The sequence below is a fragment of the Physella acuta genome, unplaced genomic scaffold (genome assembly GCF_028476545.2).
Source record: "Physella acuta isolate Inbredline_101_S28 unplaced genomic scaffold, ASM2847654v3 ptg001090l, whole genome shotgun sequence".
In the NCBI taxonomy this organism is placed as follows: domain Eukaryota; kingdom Metazoa; phylum Mollusca; class Gastropoda; family Physidae; genus Physella; species Physella acuta.
Window position 1 is genome coordinate 52501 of NW_026732607.1, and position 16151 is coordinate 68651.

General features: G+C 37.1%; 5 pseudogenes; all 5 read right to left on the minus strand.

The window, feature by feature from the left end:
• Positions 1-3558: 3558 nt before the first annotated feature.
• Positions 3559-4580, minus strand: LOC131955642 (small ribosomal subunit protein eS8-like; annotated as a pseudogene).
• Positions 4581-5050: 470 nt separating this feature from the next.
• Positions 5051-5648, minus strand: LOC131955645 (small ribosomal subunit protein eS8-like; annotated as a pseudogene).
• A 469-nt stretch (positions 5649-6117) lies between these two features.
• Positions 6118-6700, minus strand: LOC131955646 (small ribosomal subunit protein eS8-like; annotated as a pseudogene).
• A 471-nt stretch (positions 6701-7171) lies between these two features.
• Positions 7172-7753, minus strand: LOC131955647 (small ribosomal subunit protein eS8-like; annotated as a pseudogene).
• Positions 7754-8224: 471 nt separating this feature from the next.
• On the minus strand, positions 8225-8815 carry LOC131955648 (small ribosomal subunit protein eS8-like; annotated as a pseudogene).
• Positions 8816-16151: the final 7336 nt, after the last annotated feature.

Here is a 16151-nt window from a genome sequence, read left to right on the forward strand (position 1 = left end):
GCTTCTATCATCACAGCTGCTTGAGCTTTACATTGATCCACCCTCACACACCCAATCCCATACCCCTCCCTCACACACCCAACCTCCCACAGCTCTCTCACACACCTAACCTCCCATACCCCTCCCTCACACACCCAACTTCCCACACCTCCCTCCCACACACAACCTCCCATACCCCTTCACACACCCAACCTCCCATACCCCTCCCTCACACACCCAACCTCCCATAACCCTCCCTCACACACCCAACCTCCCATACCCTTCCCTCACACACCCAACCTCCCGTACCCCCTGCCTCCCTCCCACACCCAACCTCACATAACCCCTGCCTCCCTCACACCACCAACCTCCCACACCTCCCTCACACACCCAACCTCCCACACCTCCCTCTCACACACAACCTCCAATACCCCTCCCCTCACCCACTCAACCTCCCATGCCCCCTGCCTCCCTCACACACCCAACATTCCATACCCCTCCCTCACACACCCATACTCCCTGCCCCTCCCTCTCACAACCAACCCCAAATACCCCTCCCCACATCCAACCTCCCATAACCCCTCCCTCCCTTACACACATCCCGATTAGCCAGATTAACCTCATCCTCCATTTCAAATAACCATCTAGATCTATATATACTGTTATTTCAATGCCAAAGACAGACATGTATGTCATACAGTCTTTGAAAATACAGAACAGTCTACAACCATACAGGATACTACCCCGAGTTCCACGCTGCATCATCTACATTGCTATTTCATTTAACAATGCCAGTTTCCAAGCCTTCTTCATGTTTCGTCTATTTCTACAGTGTTATCTTATCCACTCTGCCATATCTTCTACCTTGTTGTTCGTACGTGTTAAACTACTCTTATACTAATACATTAAGTCTCGGACTAGACGCGTTTTTTTAACCAAGCTCCAATAACAACCGCGCATCATCTACCGCGATTGTGCAGCTAACCAACCATGCAATTTACTCCCCCAAAAATCGAGGCCAATAATCTGCACCTCCCCTGCACACTAGATCGCCAGGTATTTTACCTGAACCTACCTGGATATCACCTGTTGTGAATTAGTTCATATTAAATAAACAATTTGTGAAAAAGGCAGACACACGGAGGATACCTGTAAACCTCTGGGCCCAGCGAGACTTGTAGTGCTGAAGGCAGAGCGTATGTTTCTCCTGGCGTTCAAGTATCTGCAGATGTGCGTCACTCCCATATGCTTTCACGCTGTGTCTCTCAGAGATGCATGAAGGGTAGGGGGGAGGAGGGGGGAGTACCTTTACAGTCGTCTGACGATTAAAAGGGAATAACTTTACAGTCGTCTGACGATTGAAAGGAAATGACTTTACAGTCGTTTGACGAAGAAAGGGAAATAATTCTACTGTTGTCTGACGAATAAAGGGATATAACTACAGTCGGCTTACAAATAAGAGGGAAATAACTCTTGAGTCATCTGACGAAAAAGTTACATAACTCTACAGTCATCTGACCCAAAAAAGGGAAATAACTCTACAGTCATCTGACCAAAAACAGGGAAATAACTATACTGCCGTCTGACCAAAAAAAAAGGAATATAACTCTACAGTCATCTGACCAAAAACAGGGAAATAACTCTACAGTCGTCTGACCAAAAAAAGGGGAAATGACTCTACAGTCGTCTGACCAAAAAAAAGGAATATAACTCTACAGTCATCTGACCAAAAAAGGGAAATAACTCTACAGTCGTCATACGAACACTGGAAAATAATTCTACAATCGTCTGACGAATAAAATGACATAAATTCTCTGTCCAATTGTATGAAAGTAGATAATTACAGTCATCCTACACTTAAAGGGAAATAACTCTAATGTGGTCTGATGAATTAAATAAGTGAGGTAACTCTATAATTGTATGACGAATGTGTAAGACGTAGGCGTTAACTTAAATAGTTATATTGGGATCAAGGGGTACATATGCGAATCTTTTTTTTTTTCTTAAATATATCTTTAATTAATAGTTGACAACACAATATTTAATGATCAAATTGGTATACCTGTTTAAAAAAGGTATCTGCTTTATAAGAATGCGTTTCATTGTTGGATATTTCTTGATTTTCATCACCGGCCATTGTGGACTGTTCCTGATTGACAGGGCCGCTCATACTTTCCTTTCCTGATACCAATCACGCGCATTATTTTACAAAATGGCTTCAGACAAAATTGCTTTTTTTTTCATTAAATGTCATCTCATGGAAAGAAATTAAGGGCAATAATTAAAATGGCGTAGGAGTGAAAAATTTATCTTAACGAAATTTGGGGGCCAACGAAGTATGGGTGGAAGGTGGCAATAAGGGAACAAATTAGACAGGAGAAATTTCAAAGATCAGATAGGAATGGGAAACTGGGTTCTTATCAAAGACATGTTATCGTTTATTCTGTATATATATATATATATATATATATATATATATATATATATATATATATATATATATATATATATATATATATATATATATATATATAGTAAATCTTTTTTTCATAGTGAAGGAATTTTTTTTTTAATTTAGATCTAGTTGAACGTATAGAAAGTAACCCAGATCTCTAGATGGAAATTTGGCAATAGGCTTGAAAAGCTGGCTCCAAGTGGTTCCACTTGGTTGTTGCCAGACAGCATATTTTTCAACCAAAATTGAATAGTTTATTACATTTGTGAAATATGTACAAAATTATTTAAGGCTAGAATTAATATTCAAAGAAATAATTACTAGAAATATATTAGTAATATAGCTAGCACTTATATTTTTTATTAGGATTAGTAGAGTCAGGGGGTTGTGGTGATAGGGGATGGTATATTGACGGGAGAGGGTGGGGTGGTATTGTCCTGTAGCCATTCATGGAAAACAATTATTGTGAATTTTATTGTTTCACTTTCCCTGGCCACTCCGGTTGATCTCAAGAAGGAAATGAAGGCGTTTTTTTTTTAAATATTTCAATTGATAAAATAACTCTAAACAACGGCTTATATTCAATACAAAAATATTAAAATGAGTTTAATCGATGGTGCCAAAAGAGCTTTAATTTTTTTTAAATGTAACTATAATTTTATCTCTTGCTAAATATTTTTAAAAATATTTTTATTTTAGTATGATTATAATCTGTTGATTTTTGTTTTTTTTTGTTTTTTTGGTACGGTTCATTTATTTGTAAATGTCTTTTTTGTGTGTTTACAATTCAATCAAATAAATACCTAAGTTGCAATCCTATCAATACTCAAAAGAAAAGTCCAAATAATTTGAATCAAAATAGTGCATAACCATCTTCACCTCCACTACTGTAGCTTAAGAGAAACAAAACAAGTTGGGATTATACAGCTTAATAACAGACAAAGCTATAATTAAAAAATTGAACCATTTTACAGTTAAGGCAGTCATGTTAACATGAACCTATATGTAGCAATAGCAAATGAAACCCAGTTTACCAATCAAATCTATAAACAAAGTAAGCTTTTACCTTTTTTTCCATCTGTATGAAATGCAACACTGTTGATTTGCCCAATAGTGACCCTGCAAATTATTTATTTGGTCTTCTTGGACTTCATTTTCCTAATGTAAAACTCAAGTTCCTTGCCCTCAAGAACAAATCCATCAACTCTTCCACACGCTGACCAGATCTGGATGAAATCTTGGCATAAGCCCTACCTGTTGCGAATTGTTCATCCAAGGCAGGTTCTACTTTTGCTATCTTCTTTCTTGCCTCGTATTTCTTTTGAGTTTTCTTAGAGCGAACTTTGTTTAGAGCCGCATCCTCTTCCTCTGACAATTTGACACCCTCTCTTGCGACCTATGGGTGTGGCATAATGAGCCTCACACCACTGCCTAAATGGGGTAGAGTTAATCTGTACAATACAGCTTTTCACGAGTGTCTTTGTACGTACACACTCATTGTTGGAGGAGGGGTCGGCGTGGTCGAGTCGGTAAAAGCTCATGGTTGCTAAACCGAAAAGTCTCGAGTTCGAACCCTCGTTAGCTGGGGACAGCCACTCTTCTAGGAGATACAACTCCTAAATTAAACAACTGCTGCCTTGTAGTTTGTTCTTGGTTGGACAAAGGCTATGGAAGCAAATCCAAAAAGAAAAGCAGGCTGAAATCGGAGTCAATAGCCTCAATGGCGCATAACCAATTGACACGTAACGCTTAATTGTGTTGGAGGCGTGGTCGAGCCGGCAAAAAGCTCATGGTTGATAAATTCGAACAAAGTCTCGAGTTCAAACCCACTGGCAGATAAATCTCGATCCCCTCCAACACTAAAAATTAAGAACGAAGAAGAAGAAGATTGTTGGAGGCATTGTATACAACATCAATGATACGAGTCTTGCGAGTGACAGCTTCACTGCCCCAGGAAAAGTTTCCATGATCTTGACGTATTGCTCGATATTTCTTGTTGCCTCCTATTGTCCGGACCGTGTGTATTCTCCTTGCTCCGAGCTTTGTGTGTGATGGTGGGCGACCAAGTTCCAACTTTCGCTTCTTTTTAGGGGCAGCCGTACGGCCATCGGTAACACCGCGCTCATTTGTTTCTTGAGATACCCATGATGGCATCTATTTCTATAGGGAAAACAATTGCGATCATATTTCAAATTATTGAATACATGCACGGGTACATAATTATTTGAATGGATTTTTATTTATAGATAATCTGTTTGTGTGCTCATTCTCCTGTTTAGTAATAAATCATTTTCCCTACTAGATATACATTTTAGCCTAATTATATCTTACTATCAGTTTACAACTATTACAAACAATTATTTTAAATTTTAATTGACATTTCAACAGCATAAATTTATTCTAGAAAAATAAATTTGACGTGTAAAATTTTAATAGGAAAACCTACAAGATGCGTTATCTATATTTTGGCAATCGGCAGTGCTCTCCCTTAGACTTAAAGAAAAGTAAAATTTCTTTATGTTATTCTTTGTCAAAACACTGAGGTTTATTTTTCTGATTTTTAATTCGTTTTGTTCCTGGCTTTTTAAATTTCCTCCTCTATCTAACATCATTTTTTTATCCTTCCCTAAGTTCCTTGCCCTCAAGAACAAATTCATCAACTCTTCCACACACTGACTAGACCTGGATGAAATCTTGGCATAAGCTCTGCCTGTTGCAAATTGTTCATCCAAGGCAGGTTCTACTTTTGCTATCTTCTTTCTTGCCTCGTATTTCTTTTGAGTTTTCTTAGAGCGAACTTTGTTTAGAGCAGCATCCTCTTCCTCTGACAATTTGACACCCTCTCTTGCGACCTATGGGTGTGGCATAATGAGCCTCACACCACTGCCTAAATGGGGTAGAGTTGATCTGTACAATGCAGCTTTTCACGAGTGTCAATGTACGTACAAGCTCATAGTTGAGGGCATTGTATACAACAACATCAGTGATAAGGGTCCTGCTAGTGACAGCTTCACTGCCCCAGGAAACGTCTCCATGATCTTGACGTAATGCTCGATATTTCTTGTTGCCTCCCATTGTCCGGACCGTGTGTATTCTCCTTGCTCCGAGCTTTGTGTGTGATGATGGGCGACCAAGTTCCAACTTTCGCTTCTTTTTAGGGGCAGCCGTACGGCCATCGGTAACACCGCGCTCATTTGTTTCTTGAGATACCCATGATGGCATCTATTTCTATAGGGAAAACAATTGGGATCATATTTCAAATTATTGAATACATGCACGGGAACATAATTATTTGAATGGATTTTTATTTATAGATAATCTGTTTGTGTGCTCATTCTCCTGTTTAGTAATAAATCATTTTCCCTACTAGATATACATTTTAGCCTAATTATATCTTACTATCAGTTAACAACTTTTACAAACAATTATTTTAAATTTTAGTTGACATTTCAACAGCATAAATTTATTCTAGAAAAATAAATTTGACGTGTAAAGTTTTAATAGGAAAACCTACAAGATGCGTTATCTATATTTTGGCAATCGGCAGTGCTCTCCCTTAGACTTAAAGAAAAGTAAAATTTCTTTGTTATTCTTTGTCAAAACACTGAGGGTTTTTTTTTCTGATTTTTAATTCGTTTTGTACCTGGCTTTTTAAATTTCCTCCACTATCTAACATCACTTTTTTATCCTTCCCTAAGTTCCTTGCCCTCAAGAACAAATTCATCAACTCTGCCACACACTGACCAGACCTGGATGAAATCTTGGCATAAGCTCTACCTGTTGCAAATAGTTCATCCAAGGCAGGTTCTACTTTTGCTATCTTCTTTCTTGCCTCGTATTTCTTTTGAGTTTTCTTAGAGCAAACTTTGTTTAGAGCAGCATCCTCTTTGGCACCCTTCTTGCGACCTATGGGTGTGGCATAATGAGCCTCACACCACTGCCTAAATGGTGGTAGAGTTAATCTGTACAATACAGCTTTTCACGAGTGTCTATGTACGTACAAGCTCATTGTTGGAGGTATTGTATACAACATCAGTGATACGAGTCTAGCGAGTGACAGCTTCGCTGCCCCAGGAAACGTTTCCATGATCTTGACGTAATGCTCGATATTTCTTGTTGCCTCCCATAGTCCGGACCGTGTGTATTCTCCTTGCTCCGAGCTTTGTGTGTGATGGTGGGCGACCAAGTTCGAACTTTCGCTTCTTTTTAAAGGCAGCCGTACGTCCATCAGTGACACCGCGCTCATTTGTTTCTTGAGATACCCATGATGGCATCTATTACTATAGAGAAAACAATTGCGATCATATTTCAAATTATTGAAAACAGATACAGGAACATCGCTATTTGAATGGATTTTTATTTATAGATAATCTGTTTGTGTGCTCATTCTCCTGTTTAGTAATAAATCATTTTCCCTACTAGATATACATTTTAGCCTAATTATATCTTACTATCAGTTTACGACTTTTACAAACAATTATTTTAAATTTTAGTTGACATTTCAACAGCATAAATTTATTCTAGAAAAATAAATTTGACGTGTAAAGTTTAAATAGGAAAACCTACAAGATGAGTTATCTATATTTTGGCAATCGGCAGTGCTCTCCCTTAGACTTAAAGAAAAGTAAAATTTCTTTATGTTATTCTTTGTCAAAACACTGAGGTTTTTTTTTTCTGATTTTTAATTCGTTTTGTACCTGGCTTTTTAAATTTCCTCCTCTATCTAACATCACTTTTTTATCCTTCCCTAAGTTCCTTGCCCTCAAGAACAAATTCATCAACTCTTCCACACACTGACCAGACCTGGATGAAATCTTGGCATAAGCTCTGCCTGTTGCGAATTGTTCATCCAAGGCAGGTTCTACTTTTGCTATCTTCTTTCTTGCCTCGTATTTCTTTTGAGTTTTCTTAGAGCGAACTTTGTTTAGAGCAGCATCCTCTTTGACACCCTTCTTGCGACCTATGGGTGTGGCATAATGAGCCTCACACCACTGCCTAAATGGGGTAGAGTTAATCTGTACAATACAGCTTTTCACGAGTGTCTATGTACGTACAAGCTCATTGTTGAAGGTATTGTATACACCATCAGTGATACGAGTCTAGCAAGTGACAGATTCACTGCCCCAGGAAAGGTTTCCATGATCTTGACGTGATGCTCGATATTCCTTGTTGCCTCCCATTGTCCGGACCGTGTGTGTTCTCCTTGCTCCGAGCTTTGTGTGTGATGGTGGGCGACCAAGTTCGAACTTTCGCTTCTTTTTAGGGGCAGCCGTACGACCATCAGTGACACCGCGCTCATTTGTTTCTTGAGATACCCATGATGGCATCTATTTCTATAGGGTAAACAATTGCGATCATATTTCAAATGATTGAATACACATACAGGATCACTATTATTTGAATGGATTTTTATTTATAGATAATCTGTTTGTGTGCTCATTCTCCTGTTTAGTAATAAATTATTTTCCCTACTAGATATACATTTTAGCCTAATTATATCTTACTATCAGTTTACAACTTTTACAAACAATTATTTTAAATTTTAGTTGACATTTCAACAGCATAAATTTATTCTAGAAAAATAAATTTGACGTGTAAAATTTTAATAGGAAAACCTGCAAGATGCGTTATCTATATTTTGGCAATCGGCAGTGCTCTCCCTTAGACTTAAAGAAAAGTAAAATTTCTTTATGTTATTCTTTGTCAAAACACTGAGGGGTTTTTTTTCTGATTTTTAATTCGTTTTGTACCTGGCTTTTTAAATTTCCTCCTCTATCTAACATCACTTTTTTATCCTTCCCTAAGTTCCTTGCCCTCAAGAACAAATTCATCAACTCTTCCACACACTGACCAGACCTGGATGAAATCTTGGCATAAGCTCTGCCTGTCTGTTGCAAATTGTTCATCCAAGGCAGGTTCTACTTTTGCTATCTTCTTTCTTGCCTCGTATTTCTTTTGAGTTTTCTTAGAGCGAACTTTGTTTAGAGCAGCATCCTCTTTGACACCCTTCTTGCGACCTATGGGTGTGGCATAATGAGCCTCACACCACTGCCTAAATGGGGTAGAGTTAATCTGTACAATACAGCTTTTCACGAGAGTCTATGTACGTACAAGCTCATTGTTGGAGGTATTGTATACACCATCAGTGATACGAGTCTAGCAAGTGACAGATTCACTGCCCCAGGAAAGGTTTCCATGATCTTGACGTGATGCTCGATATTCCTTGTTGCCTCCCATTGTCCGGACCGTGTGTGTTCTCCTTGCTCCGAGCTTTGTGTGTGATGGTGGGCGACCAAGTTCGAACTTTCGCTTCTTTTTAAGGGCAGCCGTACGACCATCAGTGACACCGCGCTTGAGCCATTTGTCTCTTGAGATACCCATGATGCAGGGGTCGGCAACCTGCGGCTCTTTTGATATCAAGATGCGGCTCTCCAGCTCCTTGCACAAATACTAATAATCTTAATAAAAAAAAATATTTGAAATTAAAAAATGTTAGTGGCTCTTTAAAACCAGGGAAATTTTGAAAATTATAACTTTTGGCTCTTCCGCTTCAAAAGGTTGCCGACCCCTGCCATTATGGCATCTTTTGGGAAAAAATTGCGATTATATTTTAGATCTGCTAAAACACTGTGGAGCTATCGTACTACAAAGGACTGGATTTGTATTTATAGATAATCTGTTTGTGTGCTCATTCTCCTGTTTTGTAATAATTCACTTTCCCTACTAGATATACATTTTAGCCTAATTATATCTTACTATCAGTTTACGACTTTTAGAAACAATTATTTTAAATTTTAATTGACATTTCAACAGCATAAATGTATTCTAGAAAAATAAATTTGACGTGTAAAGTTTTAATAGGAAAACCTACAAGATGAGTTATCTATTTTCTAGCAATCGGCATTGCTCTCCCTTGGATTTAAAGAAAAGGAACATTTCTTTATGTTATTCTTTGTCAAAACACTGAGAAGTTTTTTTTTTAATTTTTAATTCGTTTTGTTCCTGGCTTTTTAAATTTCCTCCTCTATCTAACATCATTTTTGTATCGTTCCCTAAGATTATTTCTTTCTTTTAATGCCTCTTTTTAATGAAGGGGAGAGCGTTAAAGTCGTATGACATGTAAATGGTTATGGGGTCGTCCATAAATGACGTCACACTCGTAGGAGGGAGGGGGTCCGTAATTTTGTGACGGTGTGTGATGAGGGGGAGGGGTGGTCAGAAGATGCGACATCACACTTTTGCATTATCAAAAAGCAATGTAAGTAAACGAATTTTAGACGTTATTTTGCGTTTTAGAAAACTGTTTTAATAAATTGTGATAGGAATTAAATAAAATACTCTATTTTCACAGAGTTCAGACAAGATTTTGGAAAAATATCGATGTTTAAAAAAAAAAAATTCATCTGCAATTTTGAGGGGGGGGGGGGGGGTTGTAGGCTGATGTGTGACGTCATTTTAGGGGGTGGTCTGGCTTTTTGTGACGACGTGTGACGGAGGGGAGGAGGGGGGGGAGGTAAAAATCTTTAAAAAAAGCGTGACGTCATTTATGGATGACCCCCTATAACTCTGTGATAGTCGGGAAATAATCGGGAAATAACTACAGTACACTGGCGTGTATCCATAAAGAGACAATAACTCCGCACTGGCCTGATGAATGTATATTCTACTGCCGTTTAGCGGATGTACGAAAAAGTAATTACACAGTGGTCTGATAAGTTCTCCTCTAACATCATTTCTTATTTTTAGTACTTCCTCGATCCAACAACGTTTATTTCTCGAACTGCATATTTCTTTAACATAGTTTTTTTTCTTTTAATTTCTTCTCTAACGGTCGGCGTTGTCGGGTGGATGAGGCCCGTGGTTGCTTAAGCGAAAAATCCTGAGTTCGAACCCAATTTGCAGATGAGGCTCGATAGCTAAGAACAACAACCCATACAACACTCTAAAATGAAACAACTGATGTCTTCTAGTTTAGTCTTAGATGGGCTAAGGAAACAAATCCATAGAGCAAGGCATATGCTGCACAATTGGTTTACACCAAGGGTCCGCAACCTTTTGAGACGGTATAGCCAAAAGCTACAATCTGCAAAATTTCCAAATGTTTAAAGAGCCACTAACATTTTTATATTGGAAAGCATGGAACCATTGTCGCGGGGCTGAGCACAGCACAGTTGTGGGGCTGCGCCTAATGCCCAGTTTCTTTCAGGCATCTTCCATGAGCGACCCACCCCCACCCCCCAGGAGAAGATCTACCACTCCCCAGCCCCCACTCCCCAAACAAAATGGAACTTGTATAGAAAATATATACTTTTAATTAACAGTGTTCGCCCCCCTCCCTCGGAAATTTTAGCACGCCACCCCCCCCCCCCCCAAAAAAAAGACGTTGGTTTTATTATTCTTATTATTACTATACTGCTTGTATATAGTTGTCCTTAATTGTTGCTTACATTATCATTAATCACGAGGTTAAATTGTTCTTTCCCTTGGCAAGGCTCGGTGAAATTTTTTCCTCCCTTTATTCGTTGGCCTAATGCGTGTTGGAGATAGACTCATTAATGAGCGTGCGTTTTTTTTTGTGAGGGTGCGTACTTGATGTAGTGTTTGTTTGGTCGCTCGTATCAAAACGAGTCAACGTTCAGACGGTATGACCGTTCCTGTGCGATGTACTCGAACGTATGTTTGATTCCGTTGTGTCCTTAGGGTGGGGGGGGGTTAATAATCTGGGTAGAAACTAGATTTGGTGTTCTGGTTCTTTTAAGAACACAATGCAAAGATACTCTGCTTCCTTTAGCAAAACTACGCCACAATCCTAGAGCCCTAACTACGCTACTGCCTTCCATCTATAGCCCTAACAACGCCATTGACTCTATAGGGGCAGTGTTTCTTCCAGACTTTTTTCTCCGGGGGGGGGGGGGGCACTTGAAATTTTCTAGGGGGGGGGGGGGCGGTAGACTTTCTTCGGGGGGGGGGGGGGGCGGACACTGTTAAAAGTATATATTTTCAATGTAAATTATATAAATTGTTTCATTTCGTTCCGAGGGGGGGGGGGGCGGTAGAATTGAACCCCCCCCCCCCCCCCCGAAGTGATGCCTGGAAGAAATTTGTCTATAGCCCTAACTACGTGGCTGTCTCACCTCTACAGCTCTAACTAGACAAAAGTCTCGTGTCTATCGCACTACTGTCATAACTTTACCACTAGCCCCAACTACGCCACTATCTTCTAGACCACAGTAAAATATTACAAAAATACCACCACACTTAACCTCCGAAACAAAGAGAAATTTGAATATTTATCCATTTTTATCAGCGTTTGAAAGCGGAAGTAGCCGGCTTGTTTAGACTCATGTTTCTCATGTCTGAAATACCCCATCTTTTTCTAAACCTAAGGGGTCTATTTTCGGTACTTCCCGTTTGGTTATTTTTAGACGGCTTCAGAGGCGTACAGATATTTGCGTCATGTCGACGTCATACGCGGGTTTAATCCCGGCGTCGTCTGACCATTAGAGCTTTTAAAAAAAAATCGTGTAAATTATTTTTAGATCATAAACTCTGGATAGACAACGGTTTCAAATTTACTTCGTAGAAACATAAATGTCAGCAGGCTGGGAAGTTAATGGGGTCGATTCTAAAATAATCTTGGAATAGGCTGTGAGAGAGAGGCAATAATTCAAAATTGCCTTAGTCGACAAGTTTTTGATAGGTAAAACGTTAGATAGAAATTAAAATTTACCAGTGGAAAGTAAAAATTGCCCCATGTTTAAAGAGGTAGACTGCCCAAACTTTTGTTGCGAGCAAAAATTGTAAAATTTTGTTTGGCGCAAAGCGTTGTTGAGTATTGTCAACCAGATGAAGGGTACGGATTAGAGCTGAGTACGCTCACAACGTACACTTGTTCAACTATACACTGTTTCAGACCCATGCTTCTTATTTCTTGTTAAGATTTAAAATCAGTTTTGAAAGTTTTCACAGCGGCTTAGCGAAGATTTTTTTTTATTTTTTTATTTTTAAGTTGGTAATAAACCTTGGAGAAATGTAACGATATACTTATTAATTAAAATATGAATATTTTGGACAATTAAAAAAAATAAGAGTATATTCCATCTGTTTCTGTGACCTTAACATAAGAAGGGATAATGTGATCAGCAGCAAGCCCAGCCGCCTTTACTTCCCCTAACGTAAGTTCCAATCAGAAACATATTAAAGGGAAGTAACCTCTCTTTTAGTTATAATTAAATTTTAATTTATTTGAACGAAAACGTACATTAAATTTTAAACAAACTAGCTTGCGTTTAATGTTTTAATATTAAGTGCGAGCGAAATTGTACCTAATAAGTTAATAGTAATTTTGGAAAATAAACTAATTTTATATTTGTGCAAAATCAAAACCACCGATGACAATAAAGTATTTCGTTGTTTAGTTCGATCCCACATTAAAACTTATACTGCCATTTCTAGTAATAAAAACTAATAGTCAACTTAAGTTGTTTCCCTACATAGAAAATGTTTCACTGTCCCATTGACCCTCTCTGAAAAATTTCCTTTCCTCTCCCCACCCAGACTTCTGACACTTTCATTTGACCTTCACCCCTTTTACTGTCATCCTTTGCAATTTTTTTTTTATAATCAAATACATGACATTATGTAAATATTCATTACGTACATTTGCAAAACCTTTCGTTTTCATTTGGTGTTCAAAATTATGTTTAAAAATTTGATGTTGATGTACTTGTTTTAATTGAAAATAAAAGTATTTAAAAAAAAAAAAAAAAAAAAAAATCATTCAAAGCATACTAAAAGCACTCTCACAAAAGATGTGTTGTAGCAACAAGTTTTTATAAAAAAATATAAACTAAGAATTTTTAATTTAAAAAAAAAAAAAAAAAAAAAAAAAAAATTAACTTTGATATTACACTCTACATCAGTTCAACTACCTTGTAAATATCCACCCAAACGGCGTAGCTATTTTACAGTATTTGTTTTAAATTGGATAATAAAAGTATTTTTAAAAAAAGAAAATTGTTATTTCTTATTTTTCATCAAACGCTTGATCAAGATAGTGTTACAGATTTCTTACACAATAGATAGGTTAATATTTCTAAATAATTTGTCTTGGTTTTAATCTAGGTAATTGATCTCTGAGTCAAGAACACCAGTAAACAATCACCTGTATAGATCTGTATCCATTGTTCCTAAAACCACCGTAGACGCCGAACGATAAAGTTCAATGGAGGATATTGACTCCCCGGAGAGCGAGGAATCTGGGCCTGCACCTGGACAGGTGAAGCACTCTCGAGAGTGCAGCACGCACAACTTACCTGCAGGTTCACGGAGGACAAAGGGGAGGATGTAACATGGAGGGTGAGGGGAGATGGGAACTGGAACAATCGGCTCCACTTACTAGTAATCGCTGATGAGCAAAACTTAAAATATAAGCTCGGTATATATATATATATATATATATATATATATATATATATATATATATATATATATATATATATATATATATGTGTGTGTGTGTGTGTGTATGTGTGATAATATATGTAAATATATGTATATGTATTTATGTATGTATGTATGAATGTATGTATGTATGTATGTATGTATGTATGTATATATATATGTATAATTGATGTATATTAATATTATATATATATATATAGAATATTATATATATATATATTTTTATATATATATATATATATATATATATATATATATATATATATATATATATATATATATATATATATATATATATATATATAATATACATACATACATATACATACATATATATAATTTTTTAATTTATGTATGTATATATATATATATATATATATATATATATTATAGTCTATTATATGTATTACATATATATGTATATGCATATAGAAACATACATATATATGCCTAAATATATGTATATAAATATATATTTTTTAATATACAGGAGTCAAGTTTCTTACCAACCCCTCCCCTCCCCCCCCCCCCCCCCCACCCCCCCACCCCTGCCGATGAAAGATCTCTGTCTATGCCACTGCTCAATATTTAACATAAACCTTAGCCCAGCTGTAAATATGCTTGACATCAACCGTTTAATGGTACGCCACTTTAAAACCCATTATTAAAATGCGTGTACTTTATCTAGATAAACACCACAACAAAGCTGATTCAACACCGACAGTCAAAAATAGCCGTCCCTTGATAGCGCGCTTGTCTTTGCGTGTGTCGTTAACTAACAATTTCAAATTGAAATCAAACAATAAAGGCAAACAGGTCCGGTAACTAGAGCCCCCAGAATTCAAACAGTAACGACTACTTAGCTCGATATCACCAATACACGTTTTGTTCACCAGTGTTCAGTCCCTTTGTTTTTCATCGGTTGTCCAATCAAATCATCCGATCGCATTACGCCCTTCTAGCATAAAAAAAAAATCATCGACGAACAAACGAATTTCCTTTTCAAATAAATTTGCTATAAAATTAAAATAGGTTTTATTTTTCGTCCATAAATCTGACATTAATAACATTGCGTTTTTTTTTAATTGAATGTGCTTTTAATTGCAATTTTAATTAGCTGGTCTGTAGTTCAGACCGATGGCATCTTTTATTACAATTATAATCTAATTTTAAAATTATTAGTCAGTGTTGGTTATAATTAAGGCAGTAATTAACTAATCAAGCTAGATAAATTAGTTTATGTTTTCAATTTTAATTAACTGTGCGTCCACAATTATTTCATCATCTATAATTCTTCCGTGTTTTAATTTGTAATTTTAATTATCATTAATGAAAAATTCAGATGGTGTCTACAGTATTACGTTCGGATCATAAATCTACTTATTTTATTTCCTCCATACTATGAGCTGTAGACTTAAATGTGTCCCTGAGCGAATTATCAGTTTTGCCCCCCCCCCAACCCCACCCTTTGGAGAAAAAGCATCTCACCCCTCCATTTGGAAAAGTTTGGGAGCGCCTTTACTGGTCGCTGTACCATAACATATTAAATTATGATACACTTGATAAAGAAAACAGTTTAACAATCAGGAAAACAAAACAGTATTGTAGAAATGCAGCCCAGAATGATTTCGTTTTTCTATCCCATTTGGTGCCACCTATGGTCAGCCCTAACCGCCCCCCCCCACTAAGCTACGCCTCTGACAATGAATGAGCGATGTTGTTTATCATGGAATGTTTTTTTTTAAAATGCCAAGTGGAAAGAAAGAATATGTGGTTATAATAAGGTATCTGTTTATTTTTCTACAAAGTTACTGAAATAAAAGCTTTGTATTATTAGTGTTGGATTTTTTTTTTTTTGGCAGTTATGTATTTTGTTTTCGATCTGTAAATTTGTGGTTCAAATTAATGTTTCTAACAGCTTAGCGCTGCCAGTCTGGTATGACAGATTAAGTAGAGTTTTATCTGTTTCCCAAATCTTGGGTTTCTGGTGACAAATCAAGGTAAATAATAATTTTTAAAATATAAAAAAAAAAAAACATTCCAAAAGGGGTCGTAATAGTGGTGATAAGTGTGGTTAGGTGGGAACTGTCATAGCCAGTTACTTGTGGTTGTTTTGTATTTGTGTGTTTGTGTGTGTGTGAGTGTGTGTGTGTGTGCGTGCGTGCGTGGCGTGCGTGTGTGTGAGTGTATGTGTGTGTGTGTGTGTGTGTGTGTGTGTGTGTGTGTGTGTGTGTGTGTGTGTGTGTGTAAAAAA